The 24,471-nt window shown below is 41.0% G+C and overlaps 1 protein-coding gene across 2 annotated transcripts in view; it reads right to left on the minus strand.

The window, feature by feature from the left end:
* LOC128617886 (zinc fingers and homeoboxes protein 2-like) overlaps nucleotides 1-21,984 on the minus strand; it is a 49,225-nt gene extending 27,241 nt beyond the window's left edge. Inside the window, exons 1-3 of one of the 2 annotated variants that reach the window (XM_053641099.1) lie at nucleotides 21,572-21,984; nucleotides 15,032-15,086; nucleotides 9,232-9,403 (exon numbers count right to left, since the gene is read on the minus strand). The gene's annotated coding sequence lies outside the window, so the exon portion shown is untranslated. The remainder of the gene's footprint in view (nucleotides 1-9,231; nucleotides 9,404-15,031; nucleotides 15,087-21,571) is intronic. The other variant, XM_053641098.1, reaches the window with a different exon arrangement.
* Between the last annotated feature and the right edge of the window lie 2,487 nt (nucleotides 21,985-24,471).

The raw sequence follows: 24,471 nt of genomic DNA on the forward strand, positions 1-24,471 counted from the left end.
CTAGATGACTCACGACATTCGCACGATCCAACAAATGGAAATCATTCTTGTTTTAATAATGCAGGCCAACACGTAACCATGTCACATGAAGGGTTCGCTAACCGGTGGTTGAATATATCACAAGACTCATTGCTACCTCAACGTGCGGCGACATGGTGTTTTTGTCCGTATTGTGCATATCTTTGCTAAATAAAGATCAGCTTTAAACGCACGTCCGCTGCACTACAATCCAATTGTGAGTCTAACATTTCCAAATTGACTCAAACTGAAATTCAATTACTCCAGAAATCTTCAGTGTACTCCTAATCAAATAGTATTTGGCAAAGAAAAAAAGTTTTGCAGATGGGTACTGGATCAGCGTGCAGCTTACACCCCTTGCCTGGATGTGCAAACTTCTGAACTGGGTTGCTAAACTAAACTGGGTCATCTGGCAAAAACGAGCCACTTGATATTCCCCTGAAGAAAACGATCATTAAAAACTCCTCACTACTTTCTATCTCTCTGACAGAGACAGCTGACTGGCTGAACCTCTGACCTGAGATTGGCACAGGAGATGCTACTTGGTGGCCAGAAACACTGACGAACGTGAAACTGCTCCACAAGCCAAATGAAACAGTCATTATTTTAAAATTCCTGGCGTTGGTGTCAGTTTAACATTATTTTCAGAGAGCAACTCGGAATAACAAGAGGAGGAGACAAGGGCAGCATGAGATAGTTCCTTAGCAACTTGGCTGAATTCGAACCAAAATGAATGCACGCTAAAATAAATAAACAAATAAAATCCTTGCTGATAAATGTCCGACTTTATATACAGCCAAGTGAAATAAAAATAAACATTAAATTGGCAGCTAACTAGCTTGTCACCTGCATGCCATTATAACATGTACTCGTTAGCTGAAGGTTATCCTCGGTTTCTAAACATATTTCGTGTGTCTCAGGGAAGAAAGCCCAGTGTCAGGTCCCCGTTAAAACATACATAATTATCTACTGAGAAACAAAAATGTGCGGTAGTCTGTAACCATAATATATATAAATGAAGTATGGTTTCATAACACCTAGCCATTCGTTATGCTTGATAAAAAAAAAAAATTTTTAAATACAAAAACTGAAATAATTTACAAATAATATTACGATATCTGACATACTATACAGTAGTGGTGTAACACAATGCCAATATCTGTATTCAGATTTAAACCCAAAGTGGGCGGGGCTTAAATCAGAAGGTTTTTCAGTTTAATTAAATTTGAAAGCCTGGAAAAAATGTTGTGGATGTAGAAATGTCAGCAGTGTCAGCATGGTGTGTGAATTCTGGCTCCAAGTGTTGCTCAACCTCAGCTACATCACTCACAGTAATGTGTCTCAACTAGAGATTGTTTTATTTAATCACACTCCTGCAGTTATTATTATAATAATAATAATTATTATTATTATTATTACTACAGCCTGTCCTGGAATATTCTAGAACCTGCGTATTTTTCTATACCAGTGAGTTCTATAATTCCAGTGTTAGTTAATAGCTGACAATTCTAGAACCTGCATATTTTTCTATACCAGTGAGTTCTATAATTCCAGTGTTAGTTAATAGCTGACAATTCTAGAACCTGAGTATTGTCCTACACAAGGGTACTCTAGAATTCCAGTGTTATTTCATAGCTATCAATTTTAGAACCCGAGTATTGAGAATTTCATCCCACAATATTGTTCTCTCCCTGAGTATTCTAGAACATGGGTATTATTCTATATTCAAGAGTTCTGCCTTGGTCTCTAGAAGAGAACTCTAGAAACATGATATTGGTCTGTTTCTGAAGAGTGTAGAACCTGGGTATTGTTCTGTACCTGAGAGTTCTAGAATTCCAGTGTTACTTCATAGCTGACAATTACAGAACTAGTACTGCGCAGTATCTGAGAATTTGAGACCCCCAATATTGGTCTGCCCTTGAATATTCTAGAACCTAGGTATTGCTCTGTACCCGAGAGTTCTGTAAATTCGATGTTATTTCACAGCTAAGGATTCTGAGTATTGGTCTCTGGCTGAGGATTTTAGAACGCCAATATCAGTCTGTCCTTGAATATTCTAGAACTGGGGTATTGTTGTCTAACCGTGCTATTTCACAGTTGACAATTCTAGAACCCCGGTACTGTTCTATATATGAGAGTTCTAGAATTCCAATGTTATTCAACAGCTGACAATTCCAGAACTTGAGCATCGGTCTGTAGCTGAGAAGTTTAGAACCTCGATACTGGACTGTCCCTGAATATTCTAGGACCTGGGTGTTGTTCTGTACGTGAGAGTTCTAGTGTTTTTCATAGCTGGCAACTCTAGAAACGGAGTATTTGTCTGTAGCTGAGAAATTTAGAACACCAGAGACCGCTATGTATCAACAGAATGACAGAAACCCCCACACTGTTCCATAACTCAGATATTCTAACCCAAGTACACTTCTCTAATTCTAGAACCACTGTGCTCCTCCATATCGGACACTTTTGATACCCTGAGTGTTGGCCTGTACTTGAACATTCCAGAACCCAGGTCTTGTATAGTATTGTTTCATAGAGCAAACCAGAATCCTATTAGTGCTCAGTGTCTTGCTTGGCTAGAAATACAGCTGAGCGAGTTCTAGATCTGGACCCAGGATCGGTTTTAATGCAGCGCTCATCAGAGCCAATAGGAGTAGAGGGCCGAGCCTCTTGAACGCTCCACTGAACAAATAAAGCGAGTGAAGAGGAGCCCACCTCCGTCTCCTCATCCAACCGGATTTATTACAGCACATTAGCAGCTCAGGAATTCCAGCTGCTGCCAAACTCAATATTGACTCCACAGGAACCGAAGGATACGCACAGCGGATCAGTAATGCTGCATGCAAACAAACACAATGAGTTCAGCTCGGGTTTTATGGGCACTGTGCTCAAACGACCCGAACCTGACCTCTGTTCATTACGCTGAGAACATTTAGTCCTTTGATCATTAGTTTTAATAGATGAAAATGCAGCAGGATCTACTGTACAGCTCTGGACTCTCTGTTCATAAACTCACAGCTGTAACAGAGCTCTTTTGGCAAATTCTGACTGGTGCTTTAATGGACATGGACAGATAAGAAATGGATGCCCTCTGCAGAGTTATCAATTTTTCAAAACGTCCGTTCCATCCCTAAAGCTCGACCCACCCATCCGCCCTTTCGTTGGTTGAGTGAGAAGCATCAGTTACAAGTGTAACTGTCTGAGCTATCCAAATTGAGATACTATGCTGTACTCTCTTCCCATAGCTCTTTAGGATCACACACACACACACACACACACATCCAAGGCTTACTTTATTTTTTGAAGCACTTTCCACAGCCGTAATACCGATCCTCATCAGGCCCTCAAAGCTCTAATTAGGAAACGATAAAACTGTTTCTAAACAAACACTCTGTAAACATGTTAATTACTGTGCCATTTTCGCTTTTGTGTTCCTGCCCTTTAGTGGTGGAACACACTTCCTTTGCTGAACTACCCAGACTTTGAACTTTTCAAACTCCTCTTTGGCACCGACTCACATTTATACATCTCTCATAGCAATGCAGTGAACGAATGTAGATTTTATCCAACGCAAAAATGTAAACGGTATACGATGTTTAGATGTGTTTTGATATTGAATATTCGTATATACATTAATAACTTGTTGACAAGGTGGTGCAGCTCTAGGGGGAGGGACTCGATTCTCGGGTTTCACATGGGTTTCCTCTGGGTTTTCCTGTTTCCTTCCACTGTCCAAAAGCGTGTAGGTAGGCGGACTGGCTATGGTAAATTGCCCCATGTGTAAATGAGTGTGTGTGTGTGTGTGTGTGTGTGTGTGTGTGTGTGGGTGTGTGTGTGTGTGCATAGTGCCCTGTGATGGACCGGCATCCCATTCTGCGTGAATTCTCCAATCTTGCACCCACTGTTCCCGGGCCAGCCTCCGGATTCACTGCATCCCTGACCAGGATAAAGCGCTTACTGAAACTGAATAAATGAATCTTTTATCAGTTTAGAATATACTTGTTCCTGAACCAGTTGATCCAGACGGCCTGAGAGTTAAACCCAAGCACTTCGCCACCGAATCCCATAAGCTTGCGTCCTCCCACCAAATCCACCCTGACTGGATCAACTCAACCTGGAATGAGATGCGGTCTGCCTCATCTCAGTAACTGAAAGACTACATTGACACCTCGTTGAGCAGAGTCTGGGTCAACCTCAACCGCCTGAGATCCGGCACTGGCTGTACCCAGTAGTACCTTCATATGCTTGGCGCTGCCTCATCTGACACCTGCGACTGCGGAGTTTCCCAGACGATCAGCTACGGCATCCACGACTGTAGACCCGCCAGTGTGATGTTGACCATACGAACGAATGAACGAGTTTACAATATACCCACCATATTGAAAAGATTTTGGGGTAAGGGGGCACGGTGGCTTAGTGGTTACCATGTTTGCCTCGCACCTCCAGGGTTGGGGGTTCGATTCCCGCCTCCGCCCTGTATGCATGGAGCTTGCATGTTCTCCCCATGCTTCGGAGGTTTCCACCCTCTGTCCAAAGGCACGTGTTGTAGGCCGGCTAGCATATCTAAATTGTATGCGTGTGTGTGTGTGCACACAATTGTGCCCTGCAATGTGTTGGCACCCTGTCCAGGGCGTCCCCCACCTTGTGCTTTGAGTCCCCTGGGATAGGCTCCAGTGGTATAGAGGATGGATGGATGGATTTTGGAACAGTTAGCACTTTAGCTGTGACTTTACCTTCAATTTCATTTCATTAATTTTGGTTTTGCCAATTTAGGTGCAATAAATCAAGTCCTACATGTGCACAAAGTCCTGTGCACTGGGAGTTTCTTGGCAACTACCTTGCATGGTACCCTGTTCAAGATGGTAACCGTAAACATTAAAAATCACAGACGTGAACTTGCATACCACAGCTCCTATTCTGTGCTGCTAAATTTACAGTCAAGTCAGGACGTTTTGGATAAAACCTCGTGGGATCGTCTGGGGTCTTCAGAAATCAATCCAGCCAAAGCAGTTGTGTTACTGGTTGACGATGCACATTTCAATTGAAACTTGATGTAAATGAAAACTCACAGATGTAATCCTGCACAGAACACTAGCTCTTTTGTATTGATAAAAAAATAATAATAATAATAATAATAAAATGTACAGTCAGGACCTTTTATGATTAAAAAAAATCTCATGTCTGCACATATTTTTGTATCTGAGTTGCAGTACAAAAGGTCCAACTCTTTAGAAATCAATCTAGCCAAAGCAGCTGTGTTACTGGCGGTGAAGCAAATTCCACGCTAAACTTGATGAAATTTTATTCTCGCTCCGGAAGTCTGAGACGTGATCGATGCAAATTCCACAGAACTCACTGTATTAACACATATGAATTTCGCTGAGAAAATTTTACTGTCACTGGGTTGTTAGTTAGTGACAGTTCTATCCACCATGTTCAAAATCTCAGCATTTAAACAGTATAATCAGACTGCCTTAATGACACTAGCAAAAAAATAAAATGATCCACAAACAACACTGTGTATCATATAAATGACTACCAGCACATGCCTATTAGGCATCTACTATTTCTCTTGCCAAATATCAACAATGCTTTGTCTGTTTTTCTATTATACAGTACCAATTCAATTTGAAATGATTCTTAGCCCTAAGTTACATGGATGCTTTTGATCCTGTGTAGATAAAACTCTCCTCTTTCAGATTATGAATCCATTCATACTCTCTCTCTCTCTCTCTCTCTCTCTCTCTCTCTCTCTCTCTTCACATTTCTTTTAATTAATTTGCATCCTACTATTTGTATGCTTTTATAAGTTCCTTTGAATAGGAGCATCTGCCAAGGACTAAACGGAAAAATGTATGGTCTTGTGACGTTGTTGTCTGAAAGGCTCCATTGTTACAGGACCAAAAAAACTGCTCTGTTAAATCCACTTAAAAGGATTCCACAAGCCCAAACCTGCCCAATATGCACAGATTTAACATAGCGGTGAACCAAAATGAAAATTCTTGGGGCGAACCTGGAAACGAAATTCACGACACGCCGTTTTCAGGTAGAATGAAATGCTAATAGCAGGAATGCAAAAAAAAAAACAACAAATTTTAAAAATCGGTAAATTATTTACCGCTGCGTGGTACAGCGCGGGTGCAGTTAGTGTTGAAAAGATAATATATGATTATCATTTCTCCTACAGAAATGGCACACGTATGCACGGCACAACAAGTAGTATAATAAATTAGATTCCTTGTTTATAACCTGCAAAAGGTTTTGACTGAATGTTTACTTGAAGAGATTGCTTCCAGCCCAGTGCCACTTTTGATTCAGGTTGATTGATAATAGCCCGATCGTGAGGGATTCCGCCTGATCTGGCAACACTGAACGAGTAGCTGCTGCTGCTGCTGCTGTTTGAATGCATTAATGATGAGACGGTCAGGAGAGCTGAGGAAACACAATCTATTTCTATTTCTCTACTCCAATTCTCTTCAGTTGGAATGATTTATTACTAGATTTAATCTTTTTTTTCTTTTAATGAAACCGTCCAAATTTTCAGCATTTTAACACTTTCAGGTGAACCCCCCTCCCCCCCCAAAAAAATGTATAGAAGTGCACTGTTAATACATGGGTGAAGGTTTGTTCAAACAAAGTTTTACAGCACATGATTGGAACAGGCACGTTTTCATATTAGCTCACAAGAAACATTAGAACAACGCTAGTTTGTGTTAGCTAATACTTCTAGCCAGATCCCATTGTTTGAACTTGATCTGAGGCACACTTTACAAGTCAATGCAAAACTCCCACTTCATATATTGAATTGGCATACATTTGTTTTTAAATGGTAGCTTCAGTTAGTAACAAGTCTCATCGCGACAACGACGTACAAGTCTGTCTGTATGAGATAGTTTACATCTAGCTAATGTTAAAGACAACTAGCGAAAAAGTAGCTCGATAGACACGACGCTAATAGCTAGCTACTGTAGGATAATGTCGTTTGATGAGGAAAAGGAAATCTTTCTATTCAACCCCATGAAAACTTAAAAGACACAGCAGAACATAATTTCCGAGTTGATTTATCACCAAATCCGCTAGCGAGCGACTTACACACATACTCTAGATCAATTCCCTTCCTTGTATTATAGGGTAAAGACAACATTCAAACCAGCTTCTAGCCACGAGAGGCTCACGCGGAGTCAGAGTAAAGCATGTCGCGGATCCGAAATCTATCCCGGGAATACATCCTGGATGGGAATTCAATCCATCCGAGGGCAGCATTCACACCTAGGGGCAATTTCACCTACTAGTATGTTTTTGGGAGGAGCCCCATGTGTCCGAAGATCATCTTATTCAACTGTTACGAAAGGAAATAGTTGGCAGTAGTTAGACTTGAACAGCCAGTTAAAGCGAGTAACAGTGAAGAGATGTCGATATATAGCGATATAGATGTTATGCCTCATATCAGGCAGCCCTAGTTCACTCTCTGAGACAATCGTGGAATAAGCGACACTCGTGAGATGTGAAATGATCTTAACCAGGTGCAAAAAGTCCTGCATGTCCATCAGACGTCCTTAAACACGTCGCCAGCTCCAGAGAATTTACAGTAAACATTCGTTCTCTTTATGGCCTTCTTTGTACAGCCACCACGTGATACATTCGCTAATATCAGCTTACCAACATCTTTCTATTCTTATAATAATGTGTTATGAGACCAAGCTTAGCATTGTGCGTGCGTGTGTGTGCGCGCGTGTGTGTACGCTCAGTCAGATGTGGAGACTGATTTAGCCGGAGTGAGAACTGGTGCTCTGAGGCACACATGACAAGTATCTCTCTCGGTCTCTCTTTCTCCCTCACACACACACAACCTTAATTATCACACGTTCTCCTCTTTGCACATTCCAGCTTTAGTGGAAGAGTAACAGCCCAGTGCACAGATATTGAGATCAGGCAGAGAATAAAATGTGCACAAACCCAGCAGAGAGCCTACAGGGCAAACAGCTCTAATGAGAGTGATCAGCTCATGCTGGGGAATCCAAATTAGACTCCATGATGATGAACATCCTTTTTCAGTCTGGACCTCTTCTGCACTGTGTGATGAACATAGTCTAGAGTAAAATCCCGATAATACAGTCACACATACGTTCAAACACATGCTCGAGTGAATTTCACAATGAACGTCTAAAATCCTATGCTTTACTTTTAGTCTCGTGATGTAAATCCATATGGTTTTTTTTTTTAATTAAATATATACATACACATATACTAATTATATATATATATATATATATATATATATAATATATGGCTTTCTGTTCACTGTATATGCTCCTATGCAGTGAACACATACAGTGAACAGAAAGCCATTTGGGTTTAGATAAATATGACACAAAATAAGTGTACAGATTTAAAGGTGAAGACGTGTGACGACGACTTGAAGAAGCTGAAAAACCAGATAACAGTGTGGTGAATCAAAAAAAAAACAACCACCACGAAACGAATAGAAGACAATATAAACGTATTGTTACACTGTCTCCTTGTGATCTTCTCTGCTGAAGAAATGCAATTTTCATCTTCAGCGCTTTAGAGCTTCTGCTAATGTTGTCAGTTTTCGAGGATCATTAATATTCAAAGGCATTCAAATTATTATTATTTTATAATAATTCAAATTAGCCCTAACAAACACACACATCCACACACACACACACACACACACGTTTGTCTAACCCTAACCCCATCCTTGGTAGGACCTTCCATTTACATAATTATAATGCAGCTAATTAATGTGATGTTACGTCTAAATCTAACCCTAACCTTAACCTCAGTGACTAAAAGAACCCTTTTTTTTTTTTTTTTTAAAAAAAAAAAGCTTTTTGTAAACAAGTGCTTTTCCTTGTGAGGACCTGCACAAGGTCAAAACTGTCACGTATTCCTATCCTTGTGTGGATATCTGGTCCTCACCAAGAGATAAACACATGCCCACACACACACACACACACACACACACACACACACACACACACTGCATTCAGCATGTGATCCCTGTTGGTGTAGCGTATGTGGTTTATAACCATATCCCACTCCCTCATGTGTATAGCAGCTGATGCTTCCATAATAAACAGACCCATGCCACTACTGTGCTCTTTATTTTCCTGCAGGCCACACCCCTAACATCATCACCCAATGAAAACAGAGCACAAGTCAAAAAAATAAACAGCGTACTATACTCACAGAACTTCTGCGACTGCCAGGGTTTCCCCTAGGAGAAGGCCTCCTGAAGCGCTCCTGCTTCACGCTCTTTCCTCTTTCCGTGTCCACTGATGTCCGTCTCCTTCACTACGCCACCAAGTCTGTCTCTCTCTCCCTCTCTGTCTCCGTCACTGGTCCTGCAGCTCTCTGGAATCTGAGACGAGAGAAAAATGTCAGCAGTGAGGAGGGGATGTGGGTGTGTGTGTGTGTGTGTGTGTGTGTGTGTGTGTGTGTTTGAGAAAGAGAGAGAGTGTGTGTCCTCTCCTAGACAGGCCCTGAGACTACTACGCTTTTGTGTTTGCCAAGAAACCGGAAGGCTGTTACCTGGGAAACGTGTGGCATGGCAGATTTGGCAAGGTTATTTGAATGCTGAAGCCGAGCACCGCTGCAGTTTTGGCGAGCTCGCGTCTACTGAAACGCTGATCAGCGAGCAGTGACGCAGCACTTCACACAGCGACTCAGCTAGAAGTCAACACCGACTCAGGCCTCTAGTGAACTCTGAGAACCTGATCTCATTAGAAAATGTGGGCGAATTTGAACCAGGGTGGGCGACGTGCTTTCATCCGGACGAACGCTGCCCCCGTCGCTATAACCTTAACCTTCAAAACTGAACCCCGTGTTGAAATCTGACCGACCGAACAAATACAAGTCGGAAGCAGTACACTGGCTAGACGATAGAGCAAATACGCCATGATTAATACGCCACCTCCTTATTCATGCGATTATCCAATCAGCTAATCATGCGGCGGCAGCGCGAAGCATGAACGCATGCAGATACAGATCAAGGGCTTCAGTTAAACTTCACTCAACCGAACGATAATTAAAATCGTGTGGAAAAAAAAAAAAAAAAAAACGTGCTCTCAGTGGTCGAGAATTTCAGAACCTGACGATCTCCTGGGATTTTTACACACAGCAGTCTCTAGAGTTTACGCAGAATGGCGCGAAAAACAAAAAACACCCACTGAGCAACAGATAAGAGAGATCAGAAGAGAATGATCAGAACGGTTCAGCTTGCCAGGAAGTCTATGATCAGTCTATAAAGGAGTTGTTTTTGATTGTTGCGGCCAAAATTGCTTGATTTTGCTGTGGGTTTTTTTTCTTCTTCAAAACTTGTGATGCAACTTGCAGACTTTTTGTGCTTTTTTTGTGCAGAAAGCTACTTGAATCGGCGAAATGTCAATCGCACGAAGTTGTTTTGCACGGTCCTTCGCAGAGATGTTTGTTGGTAAACGAGACCTTTAAGCTGCACTCGTGTTCGTGATGACGTCACGTGATGCGTCTCGACCCAAATCTGCAGAAACGCTACGGTAATTTTGAAATTTGAGATATTGAAAGCTCCTCAGAGTATTGCGGAGTTTGCTTGATTTTGCGTTCATTTCTGTGATCACGAAATCCTGGAGGGATTGTAAGGTAACTCTAATAACCATTCTTTACAACTGTGCTGAGCAGAAAAGCATCAATGCACAAACCTTGAGGCAGACAGGCTACAACAACAGAAGCACACATCGGGTTTCATCGGGTTTCACACCTCTGTGCCAAGAACAGGCTAGGGTTAGGGTACGGTTAGGGTACAGCTAGGGTATGATTAGGGTACGGTTAGGGTACAGTTATGGTTAGGGTATGGTTAGGGTTCGGGTACGGTTAGGGTACGGTTATGATTAGGTATGGTTAGGGTTCGGGTATGGTTAGGGTACAGTTAGGGTTAGGGTATGGTTAGGGTACGGTTATGATTAGGGTATGGTTAGGGTACAGTTAGGGTTAGGGTATGGTTAGGGTACGGTTAGGGTACGGTTAGGGTTCGGTTAGGGTACAGTTAGGGTTAGGGTATGGTTAGGGTACGGTTATGATTAGGGTATGGTTAGGGTGCAGTTAGGGTACGGCTAGGGTACAGTTAGGGTTAGGGTACAGTTAGGGTACGGATAGGGTACAGTTAGGGTTAGGGTACGGTTAGGGTACAGTTAGAGTACGGTTAGGGTACAGTTAGGATTAGAGTACAGTTAGGGTACAGTTAGGGTTCGGGTACAGTTAGGGTACGGCTAGGGTACAGTTAGGGTTAGGGTACAGATAGGGTACAGTTAGGGTACAATTAGGGTTACGGTACAGTTAGGGTACGGTTAGGATTAGGGTACAGTTAGGGTTCGGGTACAGTTAGGGTTAGGATACGGCTAGGGTACAGTTAGGGTACGGTTAGGGTTAGGGCATAGTTACGGTTAGGGTATGGTTAGGGTTAGAGTACAGTTAGGGTTAGGGTACGGTTAGGGTACAGTTAGAGTACGGTTAGGGTACAGTTAGGATTAGAGTACAGTTAGGGTACAGTTAGGGTTCGGGTACAGTTAGGGTACGGCTAGGGTACAGTTAGGGTTAGGGTACGGATAGGGTACAGTTAGGGTACAATTAGGGTTACGGTACAGTTAGGGTACGGTTAGGATTAGGGTACAGTTAGGGTTCGGGTACAGTTAGGGTTAGGATACGGCTAGGGTACAGTTAGGGTACGGTTAGGGTTAGGGCATAGTTACGGTTAGGGTATGGTTAGGGTTAGAGTACAGTTAGGGTTAGGGTACAGTTAGGGTTCGGGTACAGTTAGGGTTAGGATACGGCTAGGGTACAGTTAGGGTACGGTTAGGGTTAGGGCATAGTTACGGTTAGGGTATGGTTAGGGTTAGAGTACAGTTAGGGTTAGGGTACGGTTAGGGTTAGGGCATAGTTACGGTTAGGGTATGGTTAGGGTACGGTTAGGGTTAGGGCATAGTTACGGTTAGGGTATGGTTAGGGTTAGAGTACAGTTAGGGTTCGGTTAGGGTGAGCAAAAAGATTTTGGGGAAAAAAATCTGCTCCACGCAGAGTTTGTAACTTTTATTTATAAAAATATATATGTTAGAAAAATATATCACGATACCTGTGATATTTTAGAAATGTATAATGTGACATATTTTAGCACGACATGAAGTCATTATATTGCCTGATATTTAGGTGTGCTAACAAAAATACATGCATTAGTTAACACGAAAATGAAAAGAAAAAAAAAAACAGTAAGTAGAAAAAGAGCAACAACTCAACTCCATATCTTGATATGTACAATATATCGTCCTATCACCATGTACTACTACCACGTCTGTTGTTTTTTCTTTAGCGGTTACCTAAGCAGGAATATCCTGGTTATTCACCATTTGTTTCTCCCATATATCTAATTAAAAAGATAGCACATGTCTGCTCCTAACACACACAGTGTTGACTGCTGCATCTCTTAATGACTAACACCTGATACTGACTCATTTAGGACGCTCCTCGATGTGCAATCCATCATCACCTCTACTGCCTTCAGTCCGTGAGAACACACTGTTCTGTCAGCTGTATTATACCACCTTCACGTCCTATTGAAAACATCGTAACTACAAGGGGAGCGCACGTAAACTCTGTCACAATGTCAGGAACTTTAATACGTTAACGAATGATTATTTATTACTGTTGGAAAGAAATAAGGCGCTAAAAGACGTGTCGTTATCGGAAAAGAATTCGCTCCGGGGTGCTGACGCGTCATCGCACCACCCTGCCGTTGATCATTTTCCTATGACAGCATGCGCCCAAGTGTTTCTTTCCTTACTTATCATTGCAATTAAACTGTATTCCTTTGTCAGATATTTTTCAAATGACTCCTACTACATCCTGCTTAACACATGTTACCCAACTGTGCTGATCTCCACCGGCTCTAAGAGGGCACTCAGAAACGATTCAAAGTTTAATCCTAATAAGGCAGGGCACGTCACTGTTTACATGCTATGAAAACTATGAACCTGTCCACACCCAGCACATACAGAATACTGTGGCAATACCATTGTGGCATTGTGGTGTAGCTCATCATACCATCAGTGGTAGCTCAGCGGTTAAGACGTTGGACTACTGATCAGAAGGTTGTGATTTTATAGCCCAGCACTGCCAATCTGCCACTGTTGGGCCCTTGAGTAAGGTCCTTAACCCTCAACTGCTCAGTTGTATAAATGAGACAAACATGAGTCGGTCTGGATAAAGGGCGTCTGCTAAATTCCGTAAAAAATGTAAATGAAACCATGAGCACTAGTTATTGAAATTTAAACCAGGTATGTAGTATGTACAATTAAGTTGAGTAAGTGATTAATCGTGCTGGAATCTAATAAAATGGAAAATACGTGTCCTTCCAACCTTGTGGCAAAACCTTGGAGAAGGCCCACATATGAACCTGATATCCACAAACATTTGGCCATATAGTGTGTGCGCTTAATTCAGTATCTTTAGATGCACAATGGGTAGCACTGCCACCTCACAGCTCCAGGGTTCCTGATTCGGTGGCTGTGGATCAGGTGGTAGAGCGGGTTGTCCACTAATCGTAGGGTTGGCGGTTCGATTCCCGGCCCAGGTGACACCACATGCCGAAGAGTCCTTGGGCGAGACACCGAACCGCAAGTTGCTCATGATGGCAAGTTAGCGCCTTGCATGGCATCTCTGCTACCACTGGTGTGTGTGTGTGTGAATGGGTGAATGAGAACCAGTGTAAAGTGCTTTGGAACCACTAAGCTTAAAAAAGCGCTATATAAGTGCAGACCATTTCCCATTCGATCCTGAGCTCTGGTTACTCTCCATGGGGAGTTTCTCTGCATGTTCTCGGTATGTTTTCTCTAGATTCTCAAAAAAAAAAAAAACAACACAACATGCCGGTAGGTGGACTAGTTACTCTTAAATGCCTTATATTTGTGTGTGCATGGTGTGTCTCAGTTCATTCAGTGTCCCACCTCAAGCCCAGAGTTCTTGGGATAGGCTCTGGATGCAGCACGACCATCAAACGTAAGTGTTAAAGTGGCTCAACGACCCACAAATACGATTTTCAATTTGGTCCAGGGAGCAATTTTACCTCACACATCTCTCAGCTGGCCCAATCATCATCCTCCCCCAAGGGCAATACAGAAGTTCTAGTACTACACATTAAAACAGAAAGTGACAGTGTTTCTAATGCGTCGACACTTCTCCAGCAACGCCGACGCTCACAGACAGTCGGAAACAAAACCGAAGGGCTTTTTATTTTCACGATAGTCAAACTAGGACACCGTGTTAAGGGCTTGCAGTCAATCCTAGATCTCCCTGGCATGGCTTACTGACGAGGAAACATCTGCTCTGGAAGATGTCATCACTGGGCAAAGCAAAGAACAGCACAGTCATATTCAGTGGTGATGTACTGCCCGAGTGTGTGCACAAAGAGCTGCCATTCACTAAGCAGATATGATTTCACACACTCCCTTGTGCTCTGTAGAATTAAGTCTATCTAAGTGTTATTACTCTTCCGTTGTTTTCCTTGGCATTTCCATTTACTCAATCCGAAGTGACTTTTAACTGACACCGAATCTAATTCAAGGTTAAAGCATTCCCAAATGTGTCATTTTAAACCATTAAAAAATAACCTATGTAGGGAAACCGTTTAATACGTTATTATTAAACAACTGAACTACTGAAGTGGCATAGGAACATCTCTTCAAGTTAACGCCAGGACAGAATATGAACAAATGAGCACACTGGACATGCTCTCATTTGTATATTACCACAGCCAAACCTATCAAACTGTTCTAAGTCGATTATTTTCCAATAAAAACATGTCCCTGGAGTGTTTTCTTTTTTATTCCCCTTATACCACAGCAATCTGCCTACGAATACAATGTTTTATTTATTAAAGAATTAAATATTTCATACTTTTGTATCCAAATACAGTTACAATAAATGCTGTGAAACATCCAGGAAACAGGTTCCTGTCATTACTTACATTACAGCAGCTAATGAACAGTAGCAAGTCGTTCCCTTAGCATCCTCTCTTTTTCCTGAGACAGAAAGAGAGATGGTTTTTTTTTTTGAGTGCAGGGACATTCTATGGTTCTTGATTAAGGACTAAACAGTGGTTCTCTGGCATTCCTGAGATTTGAACATTCACAACATTCTAGTGACTAGTTCAAAAACCTAAACTGAGCCATTACTGGACTGTAGGGAATGCTTACTTTTTTGAAGACATTGTGTCAGACAAAAAAAAACAAACAAGCAAGTTGCCTAAAATGGCCATCCTGACACATGCATAGAGACATACAGCTGTATATAGAGTAGAGGAACAGACGTAGTGAAGTTTCTCTGAGATTTGCCTCGGAGATCTCACAAACCGAGATGGAAACCTACCAGCGGTATATGGTTCAGCTGTTGTGGACAGTAAAAGTGGCCGTTATCCGGCGTGACCTCATGGCTTTGACTGTGGCCTGTGGCACAGTCAGAGAGACACGTGGTGTTATCTTCTGCCACGGTAGCATGCATCAGCTGGCTGGACAGATACAAGCTTTCAGATTTCTACAGTGCCTTGCTAAATTTAGGTACAAATCGATGCGGAGTCATTAGCCTGGGTTCACGTGCGGATCTTGGATCATTCGTAAAAACCTCCATTTTTTTTTAAAATCTAAGTTTGGTGTGTCAAGGTCCATCAGACCAAATCAAGGCATTAACAGGAACAGTGCCAACGCTACATTATCGTTTATTCAGAACTAGCATAAGCGGATTAACCTTGCTTCCATGCATTGTGGTTCTGGAATTAGAGGTTTGTTCAAAATCCATACACCTCGTCCATTCCTACCGGCCTGAATACTTACAGGATCAAAGCTCACGAATCGGCGTATTAGAAGTGAACCCAAGTGATGTATGATCAGGGTGGAGCCTTTCTTGCTCGACATGACCAAAGCGAGAGATTTTTTTTTTAGGAGGTGTTCTGGCGCTACGATCTCGCAAGGCTGGCAGCTCCACACTATGATTCTGGCAATGCACCATACAGCAAATATCTCACACCCGGGGTAAAGAAGAGGGGAGTGAAAGAGTGTGAGAAAGACCTAAGAGGAAAAAGAAGGAGAAAGGAACAAACACTTGAAATGTACGGGCCTTCTGAAAGGAGTTGAAGTTTCTGCTTTAGAAGAGGCTCAGACAGGAGCGAGGAAAAGAGGGCCAGTGTCCGTCTTTCCATGCTATTGCTAGACTATAAGCTGCAGAATGTGCCATGTAAACATCTCATTCCAGTCATGCACTCCCAATAAGGCCTAGAGTCTGGAGTGGTTACTACAACAAGCACAAATGGGGTATTATTAGAATTAGGTCTGTGATTATATACGTACACTGTGCAACGCTATGTCGCACTGGTAACAAGTATTTTTATTTTAGGTGCTGCACATCGCTCGAAGTTATCTAAAAAGGTTCGGCTAATTTTAAAAGAACATGCCAGCAAAAACACAGTTAGAGAAACAATAATCTCCATTGCCTTGATAACCTACTGAAGGCTAAGATGGTCCAATTTACAACCCTTTTTTTTTTTTTTTTTTTTTTTAAAAATAACAACAGTTTTCCAAATACTAATTACTCACACTGTGTCTGATGTGGCATTTAATGTCTTTTTTTAGGCAAATTTTTAAGCTGATCCCAGGACATACTGAACATTAGATTTTTCAATCCTGTATTTTTCATAGTAACAGGATGTAAAAATCAAACCTGGCAGAAGGTTATTGCCTGTCATCTTAAATCCATCAACAAGGATTCTGTACCTAAACTAATTAACACATTTTTCACTTTTTTGGGGGGGGGGTTTTCCTCTTCCCGTCATTGCCGCTTGACTAATTGCGGATAACGATGAGCACAGAAACACGGCCAGTGGGTTCTAGTGGGCTCGGAGAAGTTAAGTGTACGTGCTGCTCATGACTTGCACTTTCTGGCAACTCGGCCTGACTTGCACAATCCTCATGAAAAGCGCTGCAGTATGTAAACAACACAATTTTGCAAGATGGCAGTTCATGCAAAGTACAGATGAATGCAATCTTCACGCTGGAATTCAAACCTAACCTCCATCCTCCCCACCCCAATTTGTTACTCCGTTACTTTAATACATGAAGAAGGCAGCTTCATGCTTCCTTTTTTTCTTTTCTTTTTTTTTTTTTTTTTAGAGAAGAGTTCAGAACAGAATCATGTCAGCTAATCTGTAAAAATATATATATATATATATATATATAAATAAATAAAAATATGAAGTTCACAGAGCATTAATATACACAGGAACTCATGCTGATCTGTTTCTAGGGAGGAAAAAAGAAAAAAAAAAAATCCCAGACCGTTAACATATTAAGCTGTAAAGTAAGATATTGTTCAATGTCTCCATAAGTAATATCATCCATAAATTGACATGAAATGTAACAATCATTGCGGAATTTATGTTTGAACAGACTCCTCTGGTGGACAATTTGATCCCAAATGACTTATGAAGGATGCAGAGCTCAAGCACATGAGAAGCTGAGAGTCAAGCGCCTTGTTCAGGTGGTTTTCTGACAGGATTTTGTAGCACCACTGAGACAAATTGGTGCATTTGAGTCGTTTCGTGTTCAAACGCTCCAGTGTAATTCCAATCATTACCACAAAAGTAATCTGTTGTAGAATACTTTACATATCATTTGCAATATGTTCATCTACTAGGTACATATTTGGCTTACGTATGAGATTACGGTGGATGGTACCACTTAGAAACAATAAAGATGGCTCAGGAGCGCTACATAAAAATTTTTGCACTCAAGTCACCGTCATTGAACAGTCAAGAAAATAGTCTTCAAGTTAAAACTATAATGAAGTCAGTAATAACTCTGACATTCATGCTTATAAATTGCTCATAAGCTCTTGGTTACACAATTACACTTTTTGATGATATAGTATACAGTTATAGGAGGGAAATTATTTGTAATCGCACTATCCGATGTCACCCAGATGAGGACGGGTTCCCTTTTGAGCTGCTTTGTGACAATGACCACTGTTAAAAGCACTATACAAGTAAAACTCAATTGAACCGAGCATATCTGAGCACTGTGTCGTGGAATTTCCATGTTTAAACTCTGTTAAAACAAGAGGTGGACGATATGAGAACGATATCATATCACAATACTTGAAGACATTTCTATGATACACAGTACGTATCTATGTATCAGAATATGCTCACAATGACAATCCTTTCATTCATTCATTCATTCATTCATCTTCAGGAAGTGCTTGAACTTGGTCATAGTTTCTGTGGATCCAGAGCCTACCCTGGGAACACATGGGACACCAGTCCATCGCAGGGATCTGTGCACACACATTCAATTCAGTTTGATTCGTGTAGCGCTTTCAACAACGGACATTGTCCCAAAGCAGCTTTACACAGACATATAAACACAGGATATAGGTTTTAAATGTATGAATTTATCCCTAACGAGCAAGCCAGAGGCGACTCCCTGAGACGCTATGAGGAAGAAACCTTGAGAGGAACCAGAATCAAACGGGAACCCGTCCTCATCTGTGACATCGGATAATGCGATTATAAATAAATAAATCCCTTCTACAAATGTGCTAATACTACATGGTTAAATAGTGCAGTTGTGTAACCAGGAAAATCCATTACAGTTTCTACATGAAGCCTGCTTTGCTGAACTTCTCCACTGTTCACCGATGGAGACTCGAGTGCAAAACTGTTTGTGCCAATTACAGTCCTAAAGCTATCATAGAAAATGTAGCCCTAGCCGTCACAGCACAGCGATTCATATGAACTGAGGTCCAAAGTCCTCTTTATGGTTTTGAAGTGGTAAAATCCTCAGTAATCTCAGCAGCGGCATGTGACTTCCAATTGATGAGAACTCCAACTAGAAGTAGGGCATCAGGATGGACCAGGCAGGTCCGGAGAGCATTCAAACCTAGAGGGCATTTGGAGTAGCCAATGTTTTTGAGAGGAAACCGAAGAACCCTGAGAAAACCTACATAGGCACAGGGATGACCTGCAGAAAAACTCTACCCAGAGAGTAACCCGAAGTCAGGATTGAACCCTGGAGCGGTGTTCCAGTAATTCACTACCTTGTTTCCAAATCGTTTGTAATCACCCAGTTTGTCTTTTAGACATCCATACAAAACATTACAGTGTAGTGGAGCACGCTGGTGCTCAGTTTAATCTTTGAGGGCCATGAAACAGGTCAGAGTGGTGACAGCGGTGTTGTGCAAGCTTGTAGAGGATTATTTACATTTATTCATTTGGCAGACACTTTTATCCAAAGCAGGGTACAAGTAGGATCCAATCCAAACATAGAACTGAGCTGTTGAGGGTTAGTGATTTTGCTTAAAGGAAAACTCCACCCTGAAACCCATTAAATGTGTTTATACTGAAATATTTGTCACGTCTTTAGTGTTTCTGACACTAATGTGTTTTTTTTTTATTATTATTATTTAATTTTTTCCTTATTCCTGTGAGAAGGTTATATGTTGCTCTGACACCACAGTAGGACACTGTTATTGCAAGCACTGTTGCAATGATTTTTAACAGGAGAAGAAATATCAACGGTCTCAAACATGAAGTGAGAACAGTCATGTTTTGCTGTCAGCTCCAGAAAACAAAAGAGCAAGAGCTTTTGTTCTCGCTCGTCATTTTCAGCGATGTACAACGTCATTAATGAGAAATCCAGCGTAGTTGTGGCGAAGATGTTGGCGCAAACGCAAATGCAACGTGGTTGTGCCCAGTTACACACAAGAGATTCGGCTCAACTAGTTTGCAATCTATGAGATGACTAGAGTGATGGCATTGACGGGGGTTTTAGTACGATTCTTGAAGCGTTGGAAGCTGATCTGTTTGGGCAGAGTGGGCAGATGAAGAGGTGGGAGAGCTGTACAGACTAAAGGACTAAAGCGCCGCTGCATCCGTGGAATAACCATGGACGCCATTTGATTGATATTTTACATGCTACTCGTAAAGATTTATATGCAAGTCATTCAGGCTGGATTACTCCTTTAAGAGCCCAATAGTGACATTGATTGTCCTGGGATTTGAACTCAGAACCTGCCATTCAGTAGTGCAGAACTTTCCCCATCAAAACCTCTGCCCTAATTATAGTTATGATGAAAATAAACAGCTTTACAGTAATGCAAACTGCAAAGGAAAATCTCTCATACAATCCCCTAATCCCCTCAACATGAGGCCAGTCCAATGGTCATGTATATACTCGTAAAATCTGACCAGAGTACTGGCTGATATTGTGTTTAATTCAGAACATATTTTTCAAGATTTGTTTTTTTTTTTAATAAAGAATAACCTGCATGGAATTTATATGAAGTAAACAGAACTGTCAGGTGCTTAAAGACATGATAACAGGACTAGTATATAGGTCATAAAGTGCAAAAAAAAAAAAGTTTAAAAACTAAAATCATAACTATGTCTCTGATAATACATTGCACTGCAATGTCACGTTAGCTTGCTAGCAACCAGACACCTAGCCAAACACCCCATGCACCCATTTGAACAGTTGATTTATTTATTTATTTATTTTAAACACGGGGAGGAAAAAAAATTGTTTACGTAAACGTTCGGGGGGACATGGATTTAAATCAAATCAAGTTCTAGCTCAAGAAGCTCAAAACCACAGGCTAACAGGCTGGCTAAAAAAAATTAAAAAAAAATTTAAAAAAACCAACAACAACAACAAAAAAAAAACACAACACAGGGCTAACCACCTAGCTAACTGAAGTCCTTGACAACACTGTTATCTCTCTTCCTAACACAAAACCGCGCAACACTTCAGACTTCCCCACTTTAAAACAGTCATACAACTTATATATGCGTATAACTATCATGTCTGGGAGTCGTGAATGTGTTTCCAAGAGTCGTTATGCTAGGCTAATTCAGCAGGCTAAGCTAGCAAAATATCCCGAATACCCGCTTTGCAAAGCCTAGTTGCCGGTGGCAACAGCAACACTTTTAATGTTCAAAGTTGGATTGTGCAGTTGTGCTTATTTCAACTCTAACTGGGCTTTTCTTGTCATTTTATTTACAGATAAACTCGCCTTAAACGTGAAACCACGCAATAATAATAATAATAAATATTTATAAAAAAAAAAAAGTTGTTATTATTTTATTTTAGCAGCCTAGTAAAGCTGATAGAGTGTTGATGTTTATCTCCAGCTGACCTACAGTTCGGGGTTACAGCGTACTGCTGTGCTGGGGGGGAAATAACAAGCGGTATTATTATTATTATTATTATTGTTGTTGTTGTTGTTGTTTATTGTTTATTGTGTATTAGAAAGGGTTTAAACTAGTAAAGATGTTGTTGTTTTGTTTTTCAAACCCGAGAGAGAAAAGCGCCGTTGAAAGTGAAACGTGACGGAAAGGAAGAAGCTGCGACGCCGCGTTCATTAAGTTCAGCAGTGCAGTCCGGAGTCATGGAAGATAATGGAACATAATATAACACTGATCATGACTGTACAGAGAAAAATCAATCACTCAGAGTCTTACCTGACACCCGGAAAAACGACTCAGTTTGAATCTTTATGGAAAGATTTGTCGCTTCTTCTTCTTCTTCTTCTTCTCTTCTTTTCTTTTTTCTTTCTTTCCTTCTTTCCTTCCCCTTAGAGCCCCCACAATCAGCACCTATAAGCACATTTGGTGGTCAAATCCTTCAAGATTGCTGGGAGAAAACCTAAAGACAAGACTGGAGAGAGGAGAGAGAAAGTGGCCGTGCATTGCACTGGGAGATCTGGGACGAAAAAAAAAAAAGAAAAAAAAAAACTCACATGATCCTGTACGTCAGCGATACATTTTCATACGACACCCAAAATATTTTAATGCAATGCAATGCAATAATAAAAACCCAGCCATGCATGTGTGCAATGCAGTGAAATAGTGAAAGGTGAAAGGCTTAACTTTAACTTACACTCCAAAACACACACACACACACACATACATACATACATACATATATATATATATATATATATATATATATATATATATACACACACAGACACACACACACACCATTATGCTGTAGTCACTAATTATGAGTATTATTATGATTAATAATAATAATAATAATGCATGATGAATGCATGACACTGCTCTTATCTAACCTTCCAATCATTTGCAGTTAGTGAAACCATACCATCACTATCAACAGTTTCCTCCCTTCCCTGACAAATTGAATAAACAAATAACTGTATAATTAAAACCATAAATCTTATCTCGAATGATTTCTTTTTATTTGGATTTTACGTTGTAGCTATTTGTTTTAACAGTATACAGGCATACTTGATATAATTCCATGTTATTCACTCCGTTTCAGTCTATGGAATGAAAATAAATAAATAATTAAATAAATAATTAAATAAAAGGAAGAGAAAAAAAAAAAAAAACCAACATACTTTTGGCAATTATTTGGAGTATTTATTTCTGGGATGTAGTGAGATTTCTTGCTCTGTGTAGTAGAGGAAGATGTTGAAAACAGCGCCTCCTGCCGGTCACAATCTTTATGTTTCTAAAGGTTTAAACTGGGGTTTGGTTCTAAAAGGGTTCTGCTTGGAACGTTTGTTGAAAGAGAAACCTTCAACCATCCTATATGCATGCTATTTTGATTATTTTCTACTCATAACCTTAGCTCTTTTTACCAAAGGCCAAAAAAAAAAAAAAGGAGTTTCTGCATGGTTTGGGTCGTGCCGTGTTCAGCATTTCATTTATTTGTTTGTTACACTCCACAGTAGTGGTTAATGGCTCGTATGAAAGTAGAAACTAAGGATTTGGTTTTAATAGGTTTAAATATTATTATTTTATTGTGGCAGTTATATAGAGTGTTTGACTGTCCAAAAAAGCTTTAGTTGTGCTGTCCGTTTTTTATCTCTGTACCAGTGTCATGGTGGAGAGGCGTGAACTGTTTGCTCAAACCCCTTCCCCGTTCCCATCGCCCTGGCCACCAGCAGCTAAACACAGAGGCATGATAGATACTCTACACACAGAAACCCAACAGTGTCCTGAGCACTCTTATAACAGCCTTGCGGTGATCAAATAATTCGTTTGTTCATACTGATTGAAATATTTCTATTCCGCTGGCGGTACGGAATGCCAGTGTACTGTGGGAAAGGGTTAAAGCATGAGCAGGAAGATCTAGGTCTGTCAAAAGGCTGGTGGGTTCTTTGGATCATTAACGCTTCTAACTTTCTGCATGGAACGTGATGAATAGAATAACTGAAATACAATGAATGAAGGCTAAGACACCCTTTTGTAGCTTAGGGTCTCTTTGCTTGATGTTCTACAACATTACATGTAGTTATAAATGGATAAAAAGTATGACATGTCATTAGGAGGCACGATAGGTTAGTGGTTAGAACGTTTGCATCGCACCTCTGGGGTTGGGAGTTCGATTCCCACCTCCACCCTGTGTGTGGAGTTTGCATGTTCTCCCTGTGCTTCGGGGGCTTCCTCCGGGCACTCCGGTTGTCCTCGTCCCCCCAAAGACATGCATTGTAGGCTTACTGGCATTTCCAAATTATCCATTGCGCTCTGCGATGGGTTGGCACCCCATCCAGGGTGTCCCAAGCTTCCTGTGTAGGATACGTGGTATGGATAATGTATGGATGAATAATGTTCTACAACATGGAACGCAACTATAAACGGATAAAAAAGTATGTCATGAATAAAACAATGTAAGCACTGGCAATCTGTTGTGCTATAAGAGGAATAAAACATGCTGTTATGCTTTCCGTCGATTTTCACTTTTCCACAACAGCACACCTCGAAGTGGTTCATTCCCGACGTGTTTCTTCATCTATCTAACTGAAGGTTTGTAGCACCGTATGAGACGTGATGATGATGATGATGATGCCGATCCAAAAACCTTCGTGTGACTGGAAGGAGAACATAAACGATAAGATAATGGGAATACGCACAGTCTAAAAATAACCACACGGTCATTTAACACATTTCCGAAGTAGTGTTTCTGTTCCAGAACACGTTAAGGGTTATTGTGTTTTCACTTGCACTTTTCTCCTGTTTGTTTTTGTTTTCCCGTCCTCAAACCGGTTTGGAGCGCTCCTTTAAACACTACACACCGTCGCCTATTGTCCTGAATGTAAAGTAAATGATGTAATATCTAATATTCGTACTGGAACATCGGTCTTTTTAAACAAACGCTAGAATCACTTGTATCGAGACTTCTTCGTAGTGGTTATGTTCTAGGAGTGTTTAAAGGAACGGCGTGTATCATCCATAATGCACTGTGACACATAACTGTCGGTTTTAACAGCAATGACTTTTCTTCTTTATGACCCTGGTTCTCTGTAAATGGAACACTGTGCAAATGTTTATTCATAGAAGATATGATCTATAATATGCTAGCGTTTGGAAAGATTCCCCCAGACAGACAA

The sequence above is a fragment of the Ictalurus furcatus genome, chromosome 14 (genome assembly GCF_023375685.1).
Source record: "Ictalurus furcatus strain D&B chromosome 14, Billie_1.0, whole genome shotgun sequence".
In the NCBI taxonomy this organism is placed as follows: Eukaryota; Metazoa; Chordata; class Actinopteri; order Siluriformes; family Ictaluridae; genus Ictalurus; species Ictalurus furcatus.